Source organism: Pelodiscus sinensis, chromosome 2 (genome assembly GCF_049634645.1).
Source record: "Pelodiscus sinensis isolate JC-2024 chromosome 2, ASM4963464v1, whole genome shotgun sequence".
Taxonomy (NCBI): Eukaryota; Metazoa; Chordata; order Testudines; family Trionychidae; genus Pelodiscus; species Pelodiscus sinensis.
The window spans coordinates 163,254,896-163,275,174 of NC_134712.1; the positions used below are offsets into that span (position 1 = coordinate 163,254,896).

At 41.2% G+C, this 20,279-nt stretch overlaps 1 long non-coding RNA gene across 2 annotated transcripts in view; it reads left to right on the forward strand.

The window, feature by feature from the left end:
- Positions 1-436: 436 nt before the first annotated feature.
- Positions 437-20,279, forward strand: part of LOC142826804 (uncharacterized) — a 93,820-nt gene continuing 73,977 nt past the window's right edge. The window contains exons 1-2 of one of the 2 annotated variants that reach the window (XR_012901055.1): positions 437-637; positions 2,424-2,553. This is a non-coding gene — a long non-coding RNA (uncharacterized LOC142826804). The remainder of the gene's footprint in view (positions 638-2,423; positions 2,554-20,279) is intronic. The other variant, XR_012901054.1, reaches the window with a different exon arrangement.

The window sequence follows — 20,279 nt, forward strand, 5'->3', positions numbered from 1 at the left end:
CCCAAAACCCTACAGAATCTAAAAACAGAAGACAAGATTTCAGTCAAAATTTCCCTGCAAAAATATCTCAGAGATAGAAAAGTTCCTTAAAACAATACTGTGTTGATACCTCTCATTGGAATAGTTATTGTAGCTTAATCCAACAGCTGGGGGCTACAGTACTAACAGCTCTCTTCCCAGAGTCAGGTTTCTTGGAAGGCACTTTGGAATGTATAGGTTAGGCTGAGCAAAGTACGGGTATTTTGAACCTGCAACTGTGGTATTTGATTGATTTCTCTCTGATCATCCTTACTGTGACAGGGCATCTCCCCTGCACTGGGCCTTTAAGACCAGGACTCAGGCCCTGAGACGGGGCTGGGACCAGAGAGGTCAGCTGAAGCTAGTGAGAGCCCAGCTGGCAGCTATACAGAGAAGCCGTTAGGGTGAGGGAAAGCCCAGCTGACAGCTATATAGAGAGAAGCACAGTGCTTAGGAAGGGAGGCCAGTGAAGGGCTGACTGCGGAGGAAGCAGGAGCTCCCAGGAGGGAGACCCGCTGGGGATAGCCAGCAAGGGCTGGGAGAAGGCCAGCTAAGGCTCCCCTGGCTAGGGGCCGGAGGCAAGGCCCCGGGTTTGGAGGCGGATCACAGCGTGGCTTAGGTAAGCAGGGCTGCGGAGATAATGCCAATGATGAGCAACCCATACAGACTGTAACTCACCCTGAGAGGGGCTATATGAGGACAGTCAGGGGGCACTGAGGCACAGTGGGGGCTTGTACCCTGACACTGACCTATAGTATGGTTTCAGTTAATCCAGCTCAGTACTTGAGACTGTTTGAATAAAATTATCACTAATAGCAAAAAAAGCACCTCTTTACAAAATATACTAACACTTCATATTTAACTCCAGTCCTTTCTATTATACCAGCAATCAAAAATGACTTCTGTATATTAAGATGAATTGAAATAGGAGGTGAAATTTACTCATTTATGACACATCAGTGTGCTTCCTTTTACAACTTTTCTTATAAGTGTAAAGGTGATGGACCGGGGTCCTCAGCAAGAGAGATTGAACCTGCAACCTTAGGGGGTTAAAGCCATAGTCTCCATAGCATGAGCTAAAAGCCAAGTGGCTCTTACTGTGCTGCTTCCCTTCCAGCAACTTGAAACACGATAGCTTGTCCTATAACTCTCATCTCCTAGATTGGATTGTAGTGCCGTATTAGCATAAAGAACAATGCAGTTAACATTGTGTACAAGAGACTTTCTGTGTAAAGAGGTTCTCTAAAACATTTTTGTAATTAGACAGAATTGGCATCGGGACCACTTTTGATAGTGGAAAAAGACCCATGCCCGGTTTTTCTGCATTTTGGAGGTGGCAATCCTACCTAGGACCAGTGCTGACCCCTAAGACACACCAATAATTTAAACACCCTTTTCCAAGAGCTCTAAGCATGTGGGCATTTGGGTTTGCTGAACACAAATCCTTGCCTCAGTTTCTTTATTACTCCAAGAGTTCTTTGGAGTTTGATCAGTATCTGTTCATGGAGTCTGGGTTTCTGCTTCACACACTTCGTCTTCCTTCTTCCTAGTAAGCATTGCCTTGGTGTTCTATTTCTTCAGCCTCTCAAATGATTCATCTTCATGCCTTGCTTCTATAGATCTCCAGTTTCCTTTGTCAGATAATATCCTGGTCCACTTTAAAATCCCTGTCTGATCTGTTGCTTAGTTGGATGGACTAAGCACCTGGGTAGTATAAGTATAAGTGAACTTTTTGTCCAAAGGTGCTTCCTCTTGAGTAGAGAACCACAAATATTTAATGACCTCATCCTCCACAATATAAGCACTCTGTCTCAATTTCAACTAAGCATGAAGGTAAAAAGACAGCAGAGAAGGTAGATTTTTCAATCAAAATAGCAGTTATAATTTGATAACTATTGAAAGAGTTCATTATCAAACAGAGTTAAGAAGTTCTAAAAAACCTCCAAATTGTTCCATCAACTCTGCATGCAAATACTCAAAGTGGATTTCTTTTCAGAACAGTTTTACTTACAAGCAGATTTTTTTTAAAGGTGCACACTCTCAACCTCATTTACATGAGATTGATTCCCTACCCTGGTGTCTTTCTCTAGATATCCTAATATCCATAGAACAAAGAGTACAAAAAGCTTTCAAAAGTTTAGACAGATTCGTTCAGAGAAAGAAATTCACTCAGATCTGCCAGCAAAAAATTTTGTTTGATGAAATCAATCCTCTCTCAAATGTCATTTTGAAAGACTTCACTTCATTAAACCCTTGCATATTGTTAAATAGTCTGAATTTAAGTTTAAATATTGATCAGTTGTTTCCTTCCTTACATTTGAAAATTGCATGAAGTATAAGATCGTCCTCCTTGGAGTGAAATTATCTTCAAATTTGAAGATGTATTCTTACCTCTGTCTTTTCAGATTAGAAATAGACATGTTTCTAGCACAATGTGAACTGTCATCCTGAGACCCTCTTGACAGATGATGTCTTGAATCCTCTCATTCTGAGGATACCTCTCCAGGAGACGGAGCCTCTATTAGAAAGAACCAGGTAATAGTAATGGGGAATTTGAATATTAGAAATATAGATAGTTGAGTTTCTGATGACTGGCCAGAGCAGTTTTGCAATCCAGCCTGGGAGTCTTGGCAAGATGGGAGTGTTTGTGTGCTGTCTGTTCTTGTTCCACAAACCCTGCCACTTCCTGCCACCACCTCGCCCTCACCCTTCATGGCACCCCATCCCTCGAGAATGAGGCCTTGGGGATAACCAAGAGGGCCTGGCACAGAGTGACACCAGCAATAACCTCCCACCCCTCCACTCAACCTGTAGCAGCAGAAGCCATGGCAAAGTGGAGCACAGCAAAAAGCAGAGTATCAAGAGTTACAAAAATAGGTGACTGGGAAACAAAATTGCAGATGAAATTCAGAATTGCTAAATGTAAAATAATGCACAATGGAAAACATAATCCTAACAGTACATATATAATGTTGGGGTCTAACTTAGCCGTTACTGTTCAAGAATGATCTTAGAATCATTGAGAATAGTTTTCTGAAAATATCTGCAGTCCCTCTCCCTCCCCCCCAAAAAGAGAGAAATCCATGGTATATCTACGCCTTGAACGTTGTGCCACGTGCTGCTTGTTGTATCCCCCCAAAAGATATGAGAATTGGAAAAAGTACAGATAAGGGCAGCAGAAGTGGTTACAGAACTGGAACAGCTTTCATCGGAGGAGAGATTTAAAGAGTGCGACTACTACATTTGCAAAGAGTTGACTAAGGTGGAGGTTTTGATGGAGGTCTAAACCATGAATGGCGTGGAAAACGTGAATAAGGAATTATGTACCCCTTCACATAACAGAGAACCAGTGGTCACCCAATGAAACTAATAGGAAGTAGGAATGTTCAATTTCAATTATCAGCTACTCAAGTAGTTGATGGAAATTTTATCAAGTAGTTGATAAAATTTCCATCAACTACTCGGTTAGTCAATAAGAAGGGCTTTTGCTATCACGCTGCACCTCTCTTTGAAATGTACAAGAGCCACCTATGGCTCCTGTACATTTCAAAGGGAGAGACCCAGCAGGTTCCTGCTGCCTCTGTCTCTTTGAAATATACAGAAGCCGCCTGCGGCACTTGTATACTTCTAAGAGAGAAATGTAACAGGTTTCAAAGGGAGAGAGGCAGTAGGAACCCATGCCTGTGGGGACTGAAGATGTTCCTACTGGTGCAGGTTCCCCTCTGAGTCTCTTCCTTGGAAAGGTTTGCTTTATTTGGTAGTCGACTTATTGGGTAGTCACTTACACACCTAATAGACAGAAGGTATAAAGGGGAGGGTGTTATGTAGGCCAAAATATAACTGGGTTAAAATAAACAGAGAGAGAGAGAGAGAAATTCATGGATGATTGGATCATCAATGGTTATTAGCCAAGGTGATAAGAGACAAACCCCATGCTCTTGGTGTCCCTAATCTCTGACTGCTGGAAGCTAGGACTGGATGGCAGGATGGATCACTGGATAAATTGTCCTGTTTTGTTCACTCCCTTTGAATCACCTGGAACAGTTCATCATCAAAAGACAGGATGCTGGCAAGAAGGTGTAAGCATATCCAGTCTGGGCTAGGGTCTGCACATCAGGGACAGTAGTTGCTATGCAGGAGTCAGGAATCGTAAGAACAAAGTTCCACAAGCAACAATCTGGGTCAGAATCAGCCTGGAATTAGAGACGGGAGGTCAGTGGAAGAACCAGGCAGAAATCGAGGTCGTAATTAGGCTTGCACTGGAGAGCGGGAGAAAAGGCAAAGTTTGAAGTAACATCAGACCCAAGTCTGAGTGTGGTTTCCCAGACAACTTCCTGGAGTTAAACAGCCCTCTGCTGGCCAAATGCCCTGCCAGTACTGATTTCCTTGTGTGGTACTTCCTGGAGCGAGTACTCTCCATATTGCTCCCATGTTTTACTAGTGGCACAGTTGGGAAAACCAGCCATCCCAGGCTCTGCAGACTTGGGTTTTGGTTCATGAATCCTTATATATGAGCTAGAGGACCTTTAGAGAAATTGTATGCAATCATTAGGGACCTACCAAATTCATAGTCCCTTTAGGTCAATTTCATGATCATTGGATTTTTAAAATACTAAATTTATTTAAATCTGAAATTTAATTTTTGGGGTCCTGATCAAAAAAAGGAGTTAGAGGGCATGCGATGGTATTGCCCCCTTTACATTCATGCTGCTGCCTGTAGAGATGGGCCCTCAAATAGCAGATACCATTCTCTCACTGCCCAGCTCTGAAGGCAGTGCTTATATAAGGGTGGCAATGCCATACTGGCCATAAAATAACCCTGTGACCCCACTGCAACTCCCTTTTTGTCAGGATCCCCAACTTGAGAACCACTGGTCTCTCCATGAAATCTTTATAGCTGGGGTGGTCAACCCACAGATCACGAGCCGCAAAAAAATTGTGCCTTCTGACGGAACCAGAACGGAACCCGGAACCCGGAACCACTCGGGTCAGCTGCTCTCACAGCCAGGCTGCTCTAAGCTGCATGCATGCTCACAGCCCGCGCTGTTCCGCTCACGGCCCCCAGCACACTCTACGTCATATCCTGCAAGTGCAGGCCCGGTCGCACACCGCATCCCGGCCTGCAAGTGCTAGCAGCTGGCTGCTGAGTGCAGGTAGTGGCAGTGGCTCTGGGTGCAGTGGTAGCATCAGTGGCGGCTCCGGGACCTGGCCATAAAGTTAGTGGGGGAGGGATTAGAGTGGGGAGGGGAGATGTCTGGCTCTGGGGAAGGAGAGGGGAGGGAGGTTGAGGGGAGTGTGCACGGCATGCCAGACGCTCAGCGCATGTGCCCCAGCGCCTGAAGGGAGACACATGTGGCTGTAGTGGTGGTGGCGGCTCCGGGACCTGAGAATTAAGTTAGAGCGGGGGGGAGGGTATTGGTATAGAGGGGGGCCAGTGCCTGGCTTGTGGGGGAGGGGATTGGGTTTGAGGAGGTGTGTGTGCCTGGCTCTGGGGAAGGGGAGGGAGATTGGGTTAGGAGGTGTGTGTGCTTGGCTCTGGGGAAGGAGATTGGGTTAGAATGGGGGGGTACTTGAGGCAGGGGAGGGGAAAAGCAGCCAGCGCACTTCCTGAGACCAGGGATCCCAACGTACTGGCCCCAGCTGTCTCTGTCCCCTCCTCCTGGCCAGACCCCCACCCCACCAGGACCCTGCCCCAGCACCCTGTCCCCACCAGCACAGTTGGGGCCACATTAGTGAGGCTTGGGGGAGGGGGTTGGAGTGGTTGTTTTTTTGCATCTCTCTTGTGTGGCCCCTGACTGACTTTTCTGTGGGTCAGTGACGTCTGACTCAAAACAGGTTCCCTGCCCCTCTCATAAATAAAGACAGCACTGAAACATTTTGTGTTTGACATAATACTTTATTTATAAATGAAGCCTGGTCAACAAGCCCCCAGTTGGGGCCAAGCCCCCATCTGGCCACAGCATCATAACACTCATGCACCCCTCAGACCCCAAACCTGAGCCTATCATACACTGGAACCCCTTGTCCTGAGCCTCACATCCCCAAACTCCTGCACCCCCACATTCTCAGTCTTCTGCCACAACACTCCTGTACCATCCACACACTGCAAATCTTTGTCCTGAGCTGATCATACTCCCAGCCTCCCTGCCTTAAGCCCCTCATGCACCCCAGCCCAAACTGCAGCACCCTCTGAGCAACAAGTCTGCGGCTTGCTCAGCACTCCAACCCTCCACCTGATCCCAACCCTCTCCAGCCTGAAGCCCCTCCCTGAGCCAGCTTCCTCTCCTCCATTTATTTCCTCCTGCACCAAAATTCCCTCCCAGAGCTTGCACCTCTCACTCCCTTCCCAGTGGAGTTTTTTGTTGTTGATGTTGTTGCTGTTTGGTTTTGGGTTTTTTTGCGTGTGAGCCACAATAGCAGCAGACACAGCATGAAGAGCCCGGGCAAAGTTGTTGAGCCAACTTCCCCCCTCCCCCCCGCAAGGCTGCGAAGACCCGGGGAAAAGCTGTTAACTAATTTTCCCCCATCTTTTTTTTTTTTGCTCAACAACTTTGTCCCGGCTCTTCACGCTGTCTCCACTGCTGTTGTGGCTCTTCATCTGGAATGGGTTGGCCACCCCTGCTTATAGGCTGAAAGCACACAAAAGGCCAAATTTCACAGTCCATGATTCATTTTTCATGGCCGTGAATTTGGTAGGATCTTAGCAATTTTGTTATTTAAAAACCATATTAAAATGCACATGCACTAGTGGTCAAATGAAGGTTGCATAGGCAATCTAAATACTGGCATTTTCTAACTTTTGAATGGCTGACTTTTCAGCCTAAGTAATCTTTCAGCCTAGTTATCTTTTTGTGAAGCAATATTGTATGCGTTATTCTTGCACCACCATAATTGAGCATAAAGGAGGGCCCAGATATTAGGTAATGACATACTGTTTTCTCATTCTCTCGTCCACACACAAAATACGTTGAGGACTTCTTTATTTGTTGATGGATTTTTAAGAATTAAACATAAAATGCAAAATTAAATAAAAAACCTGACAGTATTCCACTTCAGATGAGATTTTGTTGTGGTGATCATGTCATTTCTTTATAGGAGGTGTAAAAAAATTATTTAGCACATGAAGTGCCTAGACATTATGAAAATTATAGTGACCTTGACTACATATATTTACAAAAAGAGTTCAGAAATGATACCTTAATTAAAAAGATATGCAGGTAGTCTAGAAAAGAGGTTGTTCTTTTAAGCTAACAGCTGCTAAGTAATAATGTCACTGCTTAGGTGTCAGTAACATAGAACAAATTTGTAGCTGCTTTAAACTCTGTACAGTGGGAATAATTTCACTTGGGGGATAAAGCTACCATTTGGCTCAATTACACTCAAACAGACAATTTGTAATTCCTAGAGGCAAAACAAACTTCTGTTTCAACAACACACTCAGAGAACTTCATCACCAGAATGATTTCCCAGGGCATGAAATATGCGTCATTTAAATCTTAAAGCTTGTTCACAACCAAGCCAAATTTGTAGCAAGAGGTTCTCATTCTGATTGTTCAGAGTTTCTCTTCAGTGGGTTTTAAGTATCTACCAGTAAAAGATAAATTATGAATTTATTTTTGCCTCAGCTAAGCCGGGTCTTAAATCTTTTAATCCTGTTTGCATGTGGGTTGCTCACAAAGCCTTTTGTTAAGATTGCCCAATGTTGCCCACTATAACACCCTTTTTCAGATGCTTATAACTTTGCCAGACTTCAGCTGGTTGGGCTGAAATTTCATATGCAAGGTATTTGCCTCTGGCTGAATTTTTCAGAGAATTTCGGCCAGAATGGATCTGTTGTTTCTAATCATGAGGCTTGCAGTGGGGGATGGGAAATGCATTGTTTTGCCCATGTTAAAAAATACTGGTGATCTCTTTCTTGAGAAGCTCTAAAGCCTACATGATTTAAAGCAAGAACTTGACATTTGTTTGAGTGGGTCCTTTTTGCCATGACAATGAAAATCTACCCAAATTTGACCAAGAAATAAGCCTTTTAAAAATTGCAGTCAGCGGATGTTCCATGAAAACTTGTTAGAACTTTGCAGCTTATTTCCCCAAAAATATTATCCATAGAGCCCTTCTAATCCATAGATATCCATTTTATCTCCACAGGTATCCACATCCATGGATGTGAATGTGGATATCTGTGGCTCTTTTTTGCCGCTACAGATGTAGATGCAGATACAAATTGTGTATCCATGCAGGGCTCTAACAGTCCATAGGGAGCAATGCTTCAGTTCAGGGATCAGACAGGCTTTCTATTCTTGACTCTGGTGCATGGACCCGAACCCCACACAGCTGGGAGCAATAATGTCAGGGAAAGTCCTGCTCAGCTCCCTCTAACCCTGAGCTTGATTATAAAAAATGTGCTGTAGTTGTGTTTAAAAGTGGAACCTTTTTTTTTTTTAATTCATGAATGCCCAGACTTCACCTAGCAGTGAACACACTGGAGACTTAATGGCCGTATTCTTATTTAATAGATTTAATCACAACGGGCTCACTGCCCATCTAATGACTGTGGTGGCCATGAGTCAGATTCAGCATTGCCATCACGAGATGGTTCAGGATGGGTGGGTTGGTTGTCGGAGTTTTTTGGATTATTTACCTTCTGGGTTTTTGTGTACTGGAGTCATGTTTTCAAGCTTTTCTTTGCAACCAGAAGAGCTAGACATTTCCTTTCTTTAATAATCAAATTAATAAATCAAGAAGAGAGTCTCATGACTCCAGGAGGAGAGGTTTAAAGAAAAGCCCTAAATAGCATGATGCTTGCAATTTATTATTGATAGTTAGAATAATGCAAGCTAAGTGCTCTGTGTTTGTGTACACTACCAACACAAATTTTGTCTCATTTAAATCTTTGTGTAGTAATCTATCATCACTGTTTTCTGAATGTTCTGCTATAGTAGTAAGGTCAAAGTTGTATCCACATATTCTTTTCTTAGAATTCATTAAAATTCATATGGGCTTTAGATAATATTTTGAGCTTCAGGGGGTAGCTGAGTTATTCTGTACAGGAAAAAACAACAAATGGTCTGATAGCACTTCTTTTTGATCTTTTTGAAAAAGGGATCATATTTGTGGTCTCTTTACTCAAGAACTTCCTGCTTACTTCAAAACTCGTGAGTGTTTCTAAAGTTTAATGGCCACCTACAGAAGTCACATTAGTAGAAAAAGCTGCAAGAACTTGTCCTTAGACGTTTACCTACTGGGAAGAAGATTCTGCTTCGCTGCAATATACTATTTTTTCTTTATTTTCTAAAGACAGGGAAAAAAAATCTAATAATTGCTTACATAATCCTCTGTGGCACAGTGACTTGTTTCTGGTCTAGTTTACATTTTACAAGACCATTTTCATAAGATATTGCAGCAATACATATTGAGAGACTCAAAGATTAAGATGTCCTCCTTACACTGGTGGTGAGTTTATCAGCAGCTTCCTTTTGCATGTCACTAGTTTCCCAATTGTTATCCATTTGAGGTTTTTAAGCTTTAAAAATTCCTGTTGTCCTTGTATTTCCTGCTCCAGTCCGAGGAACATTCTGTTCTGACAACTTCAGAATCCTTATGCTATGAGAGGCCAGGGGGAAATCTTCTGGTCCTTCTATAAATGTATCTGAGTCTTGAATGGGAATGTGGTCAATCTAGTGCCTCCCCGGTGGCACTGCCTTTCTCCCAACTGAGGAAACTGAGGAATCTCAGATTCCAAATATTTGACTTTTTCTAATACGGGAGTCCATTTGCTCCCATTGTCTGTAAAAGATGAGTTTTTTAAAGATAGGTGGAGTCTTCTTGTCTTCCTTACTAAGAAGTTTCATTTAAAATATTTCCCTTATGTCTTTTCTTTGAAAACTGTATTCTTTTCATATGTTTCAACGTATTGTGCCATTTAATAGTAGGAATGATATGAGATTTGACGTACGTATTTCCCCGGGGGAGAGGGAACAAATTGAATCCCATTTTATCTATACTGCTTATTGTGATAAGGATGGAATGAGGGCAAGAGGGCATTTTTAAATGACTGGATCATGCTGGCCTAATAATACGGCCATATACTGAAGACATTTTGCAAATGGTTTGGTTATTCACTTTATTTACTATTAGAAGATTTATCCAGGGTTACTCAGGACCTTTAGTCAATTTATTTTTTTTTTTGAAAAATAAAAATGTACATGCTTCATTTAAATCGTTGCTCTGGGGTGGGGCTGAGGATTGGGGCGGGGGGTCCCACCGGGCAGGCTGCCACTGGGAGAGAGGACTACTCCAGTCCTCTCTCATTGCAGCAGCATGGGGAAAGTGAGAAGTGCCTCTCCATGGCTGCTGCATCTCCAGTGAGCACAGCTGCGGGAAGGGTGCATGTCCCCAAGCTGGGGCAGGTCCAGGAGCTGCTGGATCTCAAAGAATGTCATTCTTCCCTACACTTACACCTTTAAACTGTCAGAATGGTACAGAGGATGACAATGGGAATGAGAATTCTAACTGAAAAACATATAGGTAGGTTTACCTGTTACTTTGTGCATACTGTACTATATTAACCACCTTTCACTATTAGGCCACATCTACACAGCAAGGCTAAACTTCAACTAAGCTACGGCAACTTGAGCTTCGCTAATTGCGTTACCTAAGTCAAAATAGCTTGTCAACTTTTGACGCTGTCTACACAGCAGGTATTTCAAGATGGAGCACTCTTTCCCTGACTTCCCTTACTCCTCGTACAATGAGGATTACGGGAGTCAGAGTAAGAAGTCCTTCAGCTCGACGTAATTTCAACATTGTCAAAATAACTGCTTGTATGTAGGCAAAAACTATGTTATTTCAGAATAACGTCAGTTATTCTAAAATAATGTTGTAGTATAGACATAGCCATACAGTGATCTAGTGATAGGCAGTTTAAGAACAAATTTTGTTGCCTCATGTTATTTGGGATGCTAAGTGAATGACTTATACAAATATGTAGCAACAGAACATTATTATTCAGAGTAATGATGCTTTTTAATTATTAGTTTTTTAAATTGTGAATTCAGTCACAAGTATCTAACAGTCTGGGTGGCTAAAATTATTCACAGTGCAGGTGCAACATAGGTAGCAACTCTTTACTCCTATTCTCCCACTAAGATGCTTCAACCTTATACCAGAAAAGGGTGCTACTAGGCATGACACGGTAATTCTGCCTCCCTTGACACATCTTCGAAGAGAGTCTGCAAATGTTTGGTCAAAATTTGAAATGAACACTTCTGTGCTATGGTGAAGAGAAGACCGTATGCTACAACGAAGAGCAGACAATAAGGCCTTGATCCAGCAAAGTACCTAAGTACGTGCTTAACTTTAAGCATGTGAATATTTCTATTGTGGTCAATTTTCATGCGTTAACAATGCTGGACTGGAACCTAAATCCTTAAATTTGCTTAAACTAAAATAGCATTGTAAAATTGGTCACAAATTTAGGATCAGATTATAAAATTGTTTCTCCCTAATGGAAGTAGTTCTTCACTTGAGCAGTCTCCCCAAAGTCAATGTGGTTATTTGTGGTCTTTATAGAGGAAAGTACTTAGGCGTGCACCTAAGTCTAATCTGACTTCAACGAAACCACATACTTAAGTGCCAGGGATGTTTTTCTGATTGGGGGACTGTTTAACTGCTCACTAATGGGAATAAAAGATTGCAGTCTAGCCCTTAGCCTTTTTTATTCTGATTGTATTGTCCTGTGGATATCTCCTTCAGAATGATCAGGACTCAGTAAAAACTAAAGAGACAATACCAACAACAAAAAAAGCCACCTCAGATTTATCTGAGCCTGCTGTCTGCTGGGAAAAGACTTTGGCAGTTTAATAGGTGATTTGTGAATACTCGTTCCAGACAGACATGATCAATAATGTTTAGTCATGTATTTTGCCTCCATTATCTGATTTTCTGTGCTTTGATTTGAGCTCCCATTAATGGGGAACACCACTATAAATTCTAAGTCTTTGGTGGCACTTGGAAGAGAATGCTTCTTATTCTCTTAAGGAAGAGTACATATCCTTGGCTCTTTGGTGTCCTGCAAGGCTGTCATTTGGAGCAGAGGATCTCAAACTTTTTTTTTCTGAGGTTCTTTGAGCATGCTTTGTTGAACATGCTCAGAAAACTCCAGGGACCAGTATGGGTTAGGGGAGTTCTGGGGCTCGGCTCCCCATAGTTCTACTCCCACTTACAGGCCTATGGGGGCACTGGAGCTCAGGGCACCAGGCTTTATCCACGGGGGGCCTTATAGCCCCCTGAAACTGGCTTATGGTGCTGCAGGGGCTCTGGCGTAGAACCACTGATTTAGAGGAAACAAATTAAAACATTCAGAAGCAATGTCATTGCTGGATTTCTTGGAAAATCCAAACACAGCTAAAAATCAATAAATGTGCCAGTAGATCTTTTTCAAAGAGAAACCAAAGGGGAAAAGTATCAGAGGGGTAGCCGTGTTAGTCTGAAACTGCAAAAGCAGCAAGGAGTCCTGTGGCACCGTATAGACTAACTGGAGTGTTGGAGCATAAGCTTTCATGGGCAAAGACCCTCATGCATCTGACAAAGTGGGTCTTTGCCCATGAAAGCTTATGCACCAACACTTCAGTTAGTCTATAAGGTGCCACAGGACTCCTCACCACTTTCAAAGGGGAAAAGTTATGCTTAAAACCCAGTCATCAGTTTATTTTAAGAGCTTGTTTTTTAATGTAGAAAATTTTGCGGAAAGTTGCTTTAAAATATGGTTTACACTTATAAATACTATATATTTAATTTATTGGTGTAAGGGTATGATTACAAGAAGGCAATAGAAATAATTGTGCCAACTTTAATTAAAATTACATGCTGCATATTCAGCATGGGTAATAAAAATGTATTTATCAGGAGATACTAGGGGATTCCTCAGAGTTCTGGTAATGAAGAATGAATGAGGTTTTTGTTGTGTTTTGTTTTTGCTTTGTCCTTCCCATTTGTATTTTAAAAGTGTATGTGATGGGTGAATGAAATTGGCTGGCCAGAAATATTAAGAAAAAAATCCTGTTTGTTTAAAGGCTCCATTTTTTTATTTTGTTGTTGTTGTTGTTGCAAATTCATATTGTTCCATTTATTGTAATTAGTTCATGTCTCTTTATCTGTGATTCATGCATGCAGGCAAAAGTAATAGAATTGTGACAGACTGGCTGTCCCTCACTGGCAGAAAAGAGCTTAAAAGCAGCTTGACAGAGGCTGTGCTAGCGGCAGCCAACCAGCTGAAGGGAAGGGCCAAGCAGGCCCATATAAAAATGGCGCTGCAGAGCAAAGAAGGGCAGTTATCTCTTGAAACCCAGGAAGAAAGGACTGCCTCTCTGAAGGGCAAAGAGAATGGCCAGTGGCCTGGACAGAGCAGTGCCGCCAGCAGGGGCTGAGAGAGCACGAAACAGCCTCTGGCTTGCTGCTGGGGTTTGCAGACTGAGGCCCTGACACAAGGACAAAGAGTGTACTGGAGCCATGTGGGAGGTGGCCCAGAGTAAAGTGACTATAGTTGGCCATTGGAGGGGGAGAGTACACCGTGAACAACAGGTCCTCTGGATGGGGTTGGGGGAGCACAGTGTGTAGCATGGTCAAAGGGTTGTATTGCTAAAGAGGTACTTGGAGAGATGGGTTCCTAAAGCAGGAGTGAGCGTGATGAGGCGCCACCTGTAGAAGGCACACTACCATGCTGAGTTAACTCTCAAGACAACCAGCAGGGGGTGCCAGAGTTATGAGCGAATTCTGTTACAGGACTAACGATCTGAGGGGGGAGGGAGGATAAGATAACTAAATTGAAGTTAGGATATGAATTGCTCACTAAGATTATCCCAGATGGGTAAGAAGCTGACATCTCCCCATCATGTATTGTGTTTATCAAAAATATAGAAGTGATGCAATGTACCTTAACCAAACCCTCCTCCACATAAGCCAGACTGCTAATGCATTATACAACTTTTTCCTTTTGCTGATAATGACTCTATATGGTAGAGATCTTCTTTTCTGGTATAGTTTCCACATAACAGAAATACAGGAAAATTCTACAAATATCTTGGTTTAAATATGTCCCTCACTAATTCTGCCACCTAATAGAGACTAATTTATAAAATAGTTTATTGGAATGTTAATGTCTAGATAATTCAGCAAATGGGGAAAAAGTGGGGGAAGCATCATAGATACACTACAGTAACCTCTCTGAAGAAGAGTTAAGTAAACTGGAAAGGGTTGGACTGGATAGGAGAGCTTACATTTTCTATGAACAAACAGAAGTTGCAACCTTGATTACAAAAAAGCAGGGTAGATACATAGGTATGTATGAGAGCAAGATGTTGTTTTCTTTAAATGGAGGAAGGATTACATTATTTTTTCCCCACATCAGGTGTAGTGTAAGAGCGAAACTTAGCTGCGTCTCGTACCTACAGCTAGACATGAAGGGAGTGATTGTTTCCTCTATTATGCCTCATTACACTGCTGCAGCCAGGAGAGAATTTTTCCAGTTCAGGTCCTGTTCAAAGACTGATATATCGCCCTCTGAGGCCCCCACAATGGGTCCACTTATAAGAGGCATATGGAGATAAGAAGTAGTCAGGGAACAACACACAGGCAGCTGGGAACAGATTACTGTGGTTTCCCAAAATTACTTTAGGGTGCTTCTCCAGCCCCTGTAGTAACCCAGACTCAAAAGGGAATAAAGACATATTAATTACTTAGGCCACGTCCACAATAGGAAACTATTTCAAAATTACTAAATTTGACTTAATTACTCCCAATTTAACAAATTCGAACTAGTGTGTCCTCACTACGGGGAATGTCAAAATTAGTCTGAGTCTGGATCCATTAATGTGGATGTGCTACCCTGGATTTAGAGCCCCTGGAAGAACTCTGGGGAACTGCAGGAGGCCTCCTGGAGGCCAATAAGTTTGAATTAGTGGCACCAGAGCATCTGCATTAACATTATTTCAAAATTACTATTTTGGAATTATCATTACTCCTCATCTAAAACAGGAGGACAGAGTTTGAATTCCGCAGCCCATTATTTCAAAATAACAGGCTTGGTAGTGTGGACACACAGCTTATAAATTTGAACTTGCGGGGCTTATTTCAGAATAAGGTCCTGTGTAGACCAGGGCTTACAGGCATAGTATAAAATATCTGTCAGCGTAGGAGAGAGGGAATTTTGTATGGTAATAAGAAAAAAAAACAAATGTCCCAAATCCTAGCTGAAATATAATAAGTGGATATGTGGAGAATACAAGTTGGGGAGAGAAAGAGACTATATAGTCTATTCAGATAGTTTGTGCTCATACTCAAAAGAGAGCTTATACTTGTGAGTAAAACATCTCTGAAAAGTGAAGGAAGTTGGGGTTGATACTGTTGTAGATCATGGCCCTGTTCTGAAATGGTAGAGGCAAGTATGGGAAAATCTACCTCATGGGAAATTAAGAGCAGGTTAGATAAACACCTGTCAGGGATGATATAGCTATTAGTCACTCCTACCATGAGTGGACTAGATAACCTCTTGAGATCTCTTTCAATCCCATGTTTCTATGAAAATGCTGGGTAAAATATCTTGTTATAGAGCCTAAGAATAGTTGCTAAAAATAATTTGATTCCATAAAACTGAATGCTGTAGCAGACAGCAGTGGTTGTACCCTATGGCGAGTGGTCAAGGGACTCATTTGAAAGAATTTGCTTGGTATATCTGGTAATTTAACAAATGGAAACAATTGTGTCTCTTAATTTTTTTAACCTCCCCCGCTCACCGAAGACAGAGTGGCACCTCTTCATAAGACTATATGAAATCAGGAGGAACACTGAGCATTTATAAAGGATGGACTTAATAAGCTGTTGAGTGACAAAGCAGCATGGTAAAGAAAATTAGCTAAAATGCCTCTATGAAAAGGGCAGCAAAGCTGATAAAAATATTTGGTTATCTCCTTAGGATAGCTCATATGAAAGCAGTTTGTCAAATAGGAACTGAAAGGGGGTATGATAAAAGATTGTAGCACTATTAAATCTGCTTTTCAGGATTTCTATACCTATTATGTCATATCACATCCCAATATAGAGAGAACACAATAATATTTTTAAAAGTGAAACTGCCATTTATATTGGAAGATGCAATTAGATTAGAAGACCCAACATCTCAAATGGATACTGAAATATCTACTTAAAAAAAAATTAGGAAGAATGTATTTCCTTTACTGAAACTTTTAAAAGGGTAGTCCCAAGGAAAGTAAAAAGCTGCTGTTACATTGTTATTCAAGGAGATAGAACCTATATATTACAGCTGGTCAAAATTTTGCGATGGGAAAGTTTTCTGCTAGAAAATGTTACTTTTTTTTTTAAATCAACTTTTTTGCAAGAACACTTTGTGAGTATTTTCCCTGGAGAAAAAATCAAAACAAATCATTGTGCTTATATTTTTCTATTAAAATTGTTTTTAGCATAATAGGTTTAATATTTTATACTGTTATATTTCAGTGTTAGCAGAATGAAATATTATAATGGTTCTAAACAGAAATTTTTCAGAACTTCTATCCTTCAAAAAACTTTACTCTTTTTTGCTCTTACTGGAAATGAAAACAATTTTAGAAATGTCCTAATTTCCTATAGAATGGAAATTCCTGTTTCTGACCAGCTCTACTACACATTATTGTGGTGTGTAGTAACCAATTGCTTTTTAAATATAAATTTTAAAATCATGTTAAAATATAAACAGCAAGAATAAGCAAACAGCCTTTACTATTGGTGGGTAATATTCAGATTATCGATTACCTACAATTTTCTTTATCTCTTTGGCCTGGTTAAAGAAACAGAAACATGTCTGATCACCTTGATGCATAGACTTTGATATGGATGAGTAGCTAATTTTAATGGACTATTTTAAATGTGTCTTTGTCCCAAATTTAGAAAACCAGTAACAGACCATGTACATCAAAATATATTATTCTAGACTGGGATTTAGGAAACTTGAGTTCATTTTGTGGCAATCCATAAACTTGGATAAATTGTTTAATATATCACATGCTTCAGTTACACATCCTTAAATGGGATAATGATTTTCTATGCCAAGGGAGTTTTGTGAGGATAGACTCCATTAATATTTTTAGGGAGCTTAGATACTATGAGACAGAGAACCATATAAGTATCTAGCAAGATAAATACAGAAAAAGAAAAGTACATTGTCATCCATTCTCTTTGTTGTAGGAATAGAGTCACTACTTTGAAAAATTAGTTGGTAGAGCTATCTTTCTATAATACATGGCTCTAGTTCAAGCAAAAATTCTGCCCTTGATGTGAGAATTACTCAGTGAGATTTTTATGGTCTGTGTTAAATGGGTCAAACTAGATGATCCCCGTACTCCCTTCTGGTCTTAAAAATCTATGTATTTTACACAATGCAAAATTGAAACTGAAGAACAAAACCAGGTTTGAAAATAGATGGTGTGTCCTAGCTTGCACAGCTCTTATCCTCACTACCCTCCAGTTCTCCAGGTGCTACTATAATTAGCTTTAGTAAAGTATCAGTGCTGGTTTTTGAGGATTTATTTTGTAACCTATCATCTATATTAATAAATCAAAGCAGGAGGTTGAAAGCTTCATGCAATTTCTAATGGAATGCTACAAAAATTAAATACTTAATGTGTATGTAATAGATAAATCAGATTACATGTATGGCCCAGATCTGCTGTTGTACTCAGTGTCTCCCTGACCTAGCCACAGAATGGGAGAGTGAAGAAGAGGGCTACAGAGGAGCTTGTTAGGTGACCAAATTGTTGAGATGGTTCTATGCAAGTTGAGGCATGGGGTAGCTTGGAACAGCTTTGGGGCTGCTTTAGCATATGCCTTTTCATAACATTTCCAAAGATCTATTTGCCCTGCCTATACCACTCCATTTTTTTGGCCCATCTGGGTTATTGGAAAAGAGGAAGACAGTGTATTCTATATTTTACTTACACACACGCGCACACACACACAAACACACACAGGGATATTCACAGGGATATCCACATCTGGCACCATTTTTTGCCACCACAGTGTTTAAAATAATTGAGAAAGCAGCTTAAAAGAAAGTGACACAAAATATTACACTATTCTGTTGGAGTAAGTAGTGTTGTTTCAAAATAATGTTGCTGTGTAGATGTACCCTAACAGGAAGTGTAATATTTTGTGAAATAACTTAGTCCACATCTATGCAGCAGGTAATTATTTGGAAAGAATGTTGAAATATTGTCAAGTTGCAGGGCTTCTTACACCGACTCCTGTAACCCTCATTGTACAAGGAGTAAGGGAAGTCGGAGGAAGAGTGCTCTACTTTGAAATAAGTGCTATGTAGACACTCCTATTGCGAAATAAGCAATTGACATAGCTGAAGTTGTGTAACGTATTTCCAGTTATGCACTCTTGTGTAGACACACCTGGAGAGAATAAAGAGACGACACAGGATAATATGACATAGGAAGGGACTTATTATTTAATTTAATTCCTGGACACTCAAGGAATGTGATTTCAGATAGAATATATTAAATATTACATAGTTTGAATAAAAATATCAAAATAAGTTAATGTGGGAAAATCTTTTGACTTAAAAATGATTTACAGAAGGAGCATTATCACTGGATGGAAATTCAATGGAAACTGTAAAATGCTTTTAGAGCTTTTTGAAAAAAAAAGTCAACATTTTCAGGGAAGAATGTCTCTCAAACTGATGATAGAAAATATTTGTAAAAAACATTTTTCCCCCAAAACAGACTTAAAGCCTGACTAAAAATAACCTTTTTTCAAAATCCAAAAGCAAGTTTCTTCCTCCATACACCCACATTTTCTTGCTGCTTTCCTCTCTTTTCTAATGAAAATAGGACAAAAAAGAAAAAAATAATGGAAAAAATGACAAATGTGTCATTTTCATTTCAAATTTTAATGGAAAATATATTTATAGCTTTTCCCAACCAGCTCTAATAGATTCTATTATACACTGGGAAGTCTGTAGTGCATAAAATTACAGCTTCAGAACCAGTGCTAGAAAGATTACAATAAAGAAAAGAACTTAAAAAATAACTGTTTCCCAAAGATACAGAAGTATTGATAAACAAATATAAATGTTACCAATAATACTATTGGAATCAGAAGTATAAAATCGTCCCAGATATCGTCATATTTGAAATACCAAATATTAAAACAGTTGGAGTAAAACCCACCAACATAATCAAATGTTCTTTCTAGCCCCTAAATGTACTACTGTAACAACCTGGAAGTTTGTGGTAAAGAATCTTGGTGATGAAATTCTTTGTGGAGTCACCAAAGACACAAATTTATACCAGTTGAAACGGATTCAGTTCACAATTTCAACCTCTGAAAGAATCCATTCAGACGAAAGAGCCAACGTGAATGTGTTGGGGTGTACTCCCCCCGCACTGAACAGGAGGGGTTAACAGTGTCTTGAGAACAGAGGAGGCCACTTCCCTTTTACCCTACTGGGCATGCTCCAGCTACACTGCTACAAAAGAGAACATGCCTGCTCAATTGGTGCTGGCAGCCAGATGGAAAGGCTGTGTCTGGCCAGATCCCTGCAAGCCTCAGTGAAGGCCCAAACACCAACATGTTACCATACAGGACAAAGACCCAATGCATCTAGAGACCACGCAGAATTCAGAAGCAGGTGAGAGTAACCAGATCCCAGAGGAAGGAGGGGAGGGGGAGATGGAGATCCACAAATGCACAGAGACATTGGAAACAGGAAGCAGCCCAGGGATGGCAACGGCTACAGGGCGAGTGAGCCACCATTGGAGAGTCACTGTGTTGCCGCAGGAATTTCCCCGCTGACTTAGTGGCTAGAGCAAGCCACTAACAGGGCCCTGGGCTGGGGTCTAGTGGAGTGGGAGGGCCTTGGACTCCTCTGCCAGGGGTTGTAAAATGTTCCCTTATTTATTACCCCTTAAAATAGACTTGGACCATTGGGTCATATTAGAATTATGGACTTGTGCTACCCTGCTAATAGGGGTTAGGGTTTAGATTATGACCATCGGGTCATGTTGAGAATACTGAACTCGGCTGCCCTGCCAATAACGGTGAGATATAGGTTGGGACCCAGGGGCTAGAGGACAAGAGTAATCCGATGGGCATGAGAGATCACAGGCACTGGCTTGGGGGAGAAAACGGCAAATGCAGGCATGACAGGGCCTGGTGAACATCCCCACCACGCCCTGGACAAGGTCCTCACTTCAGCCTTG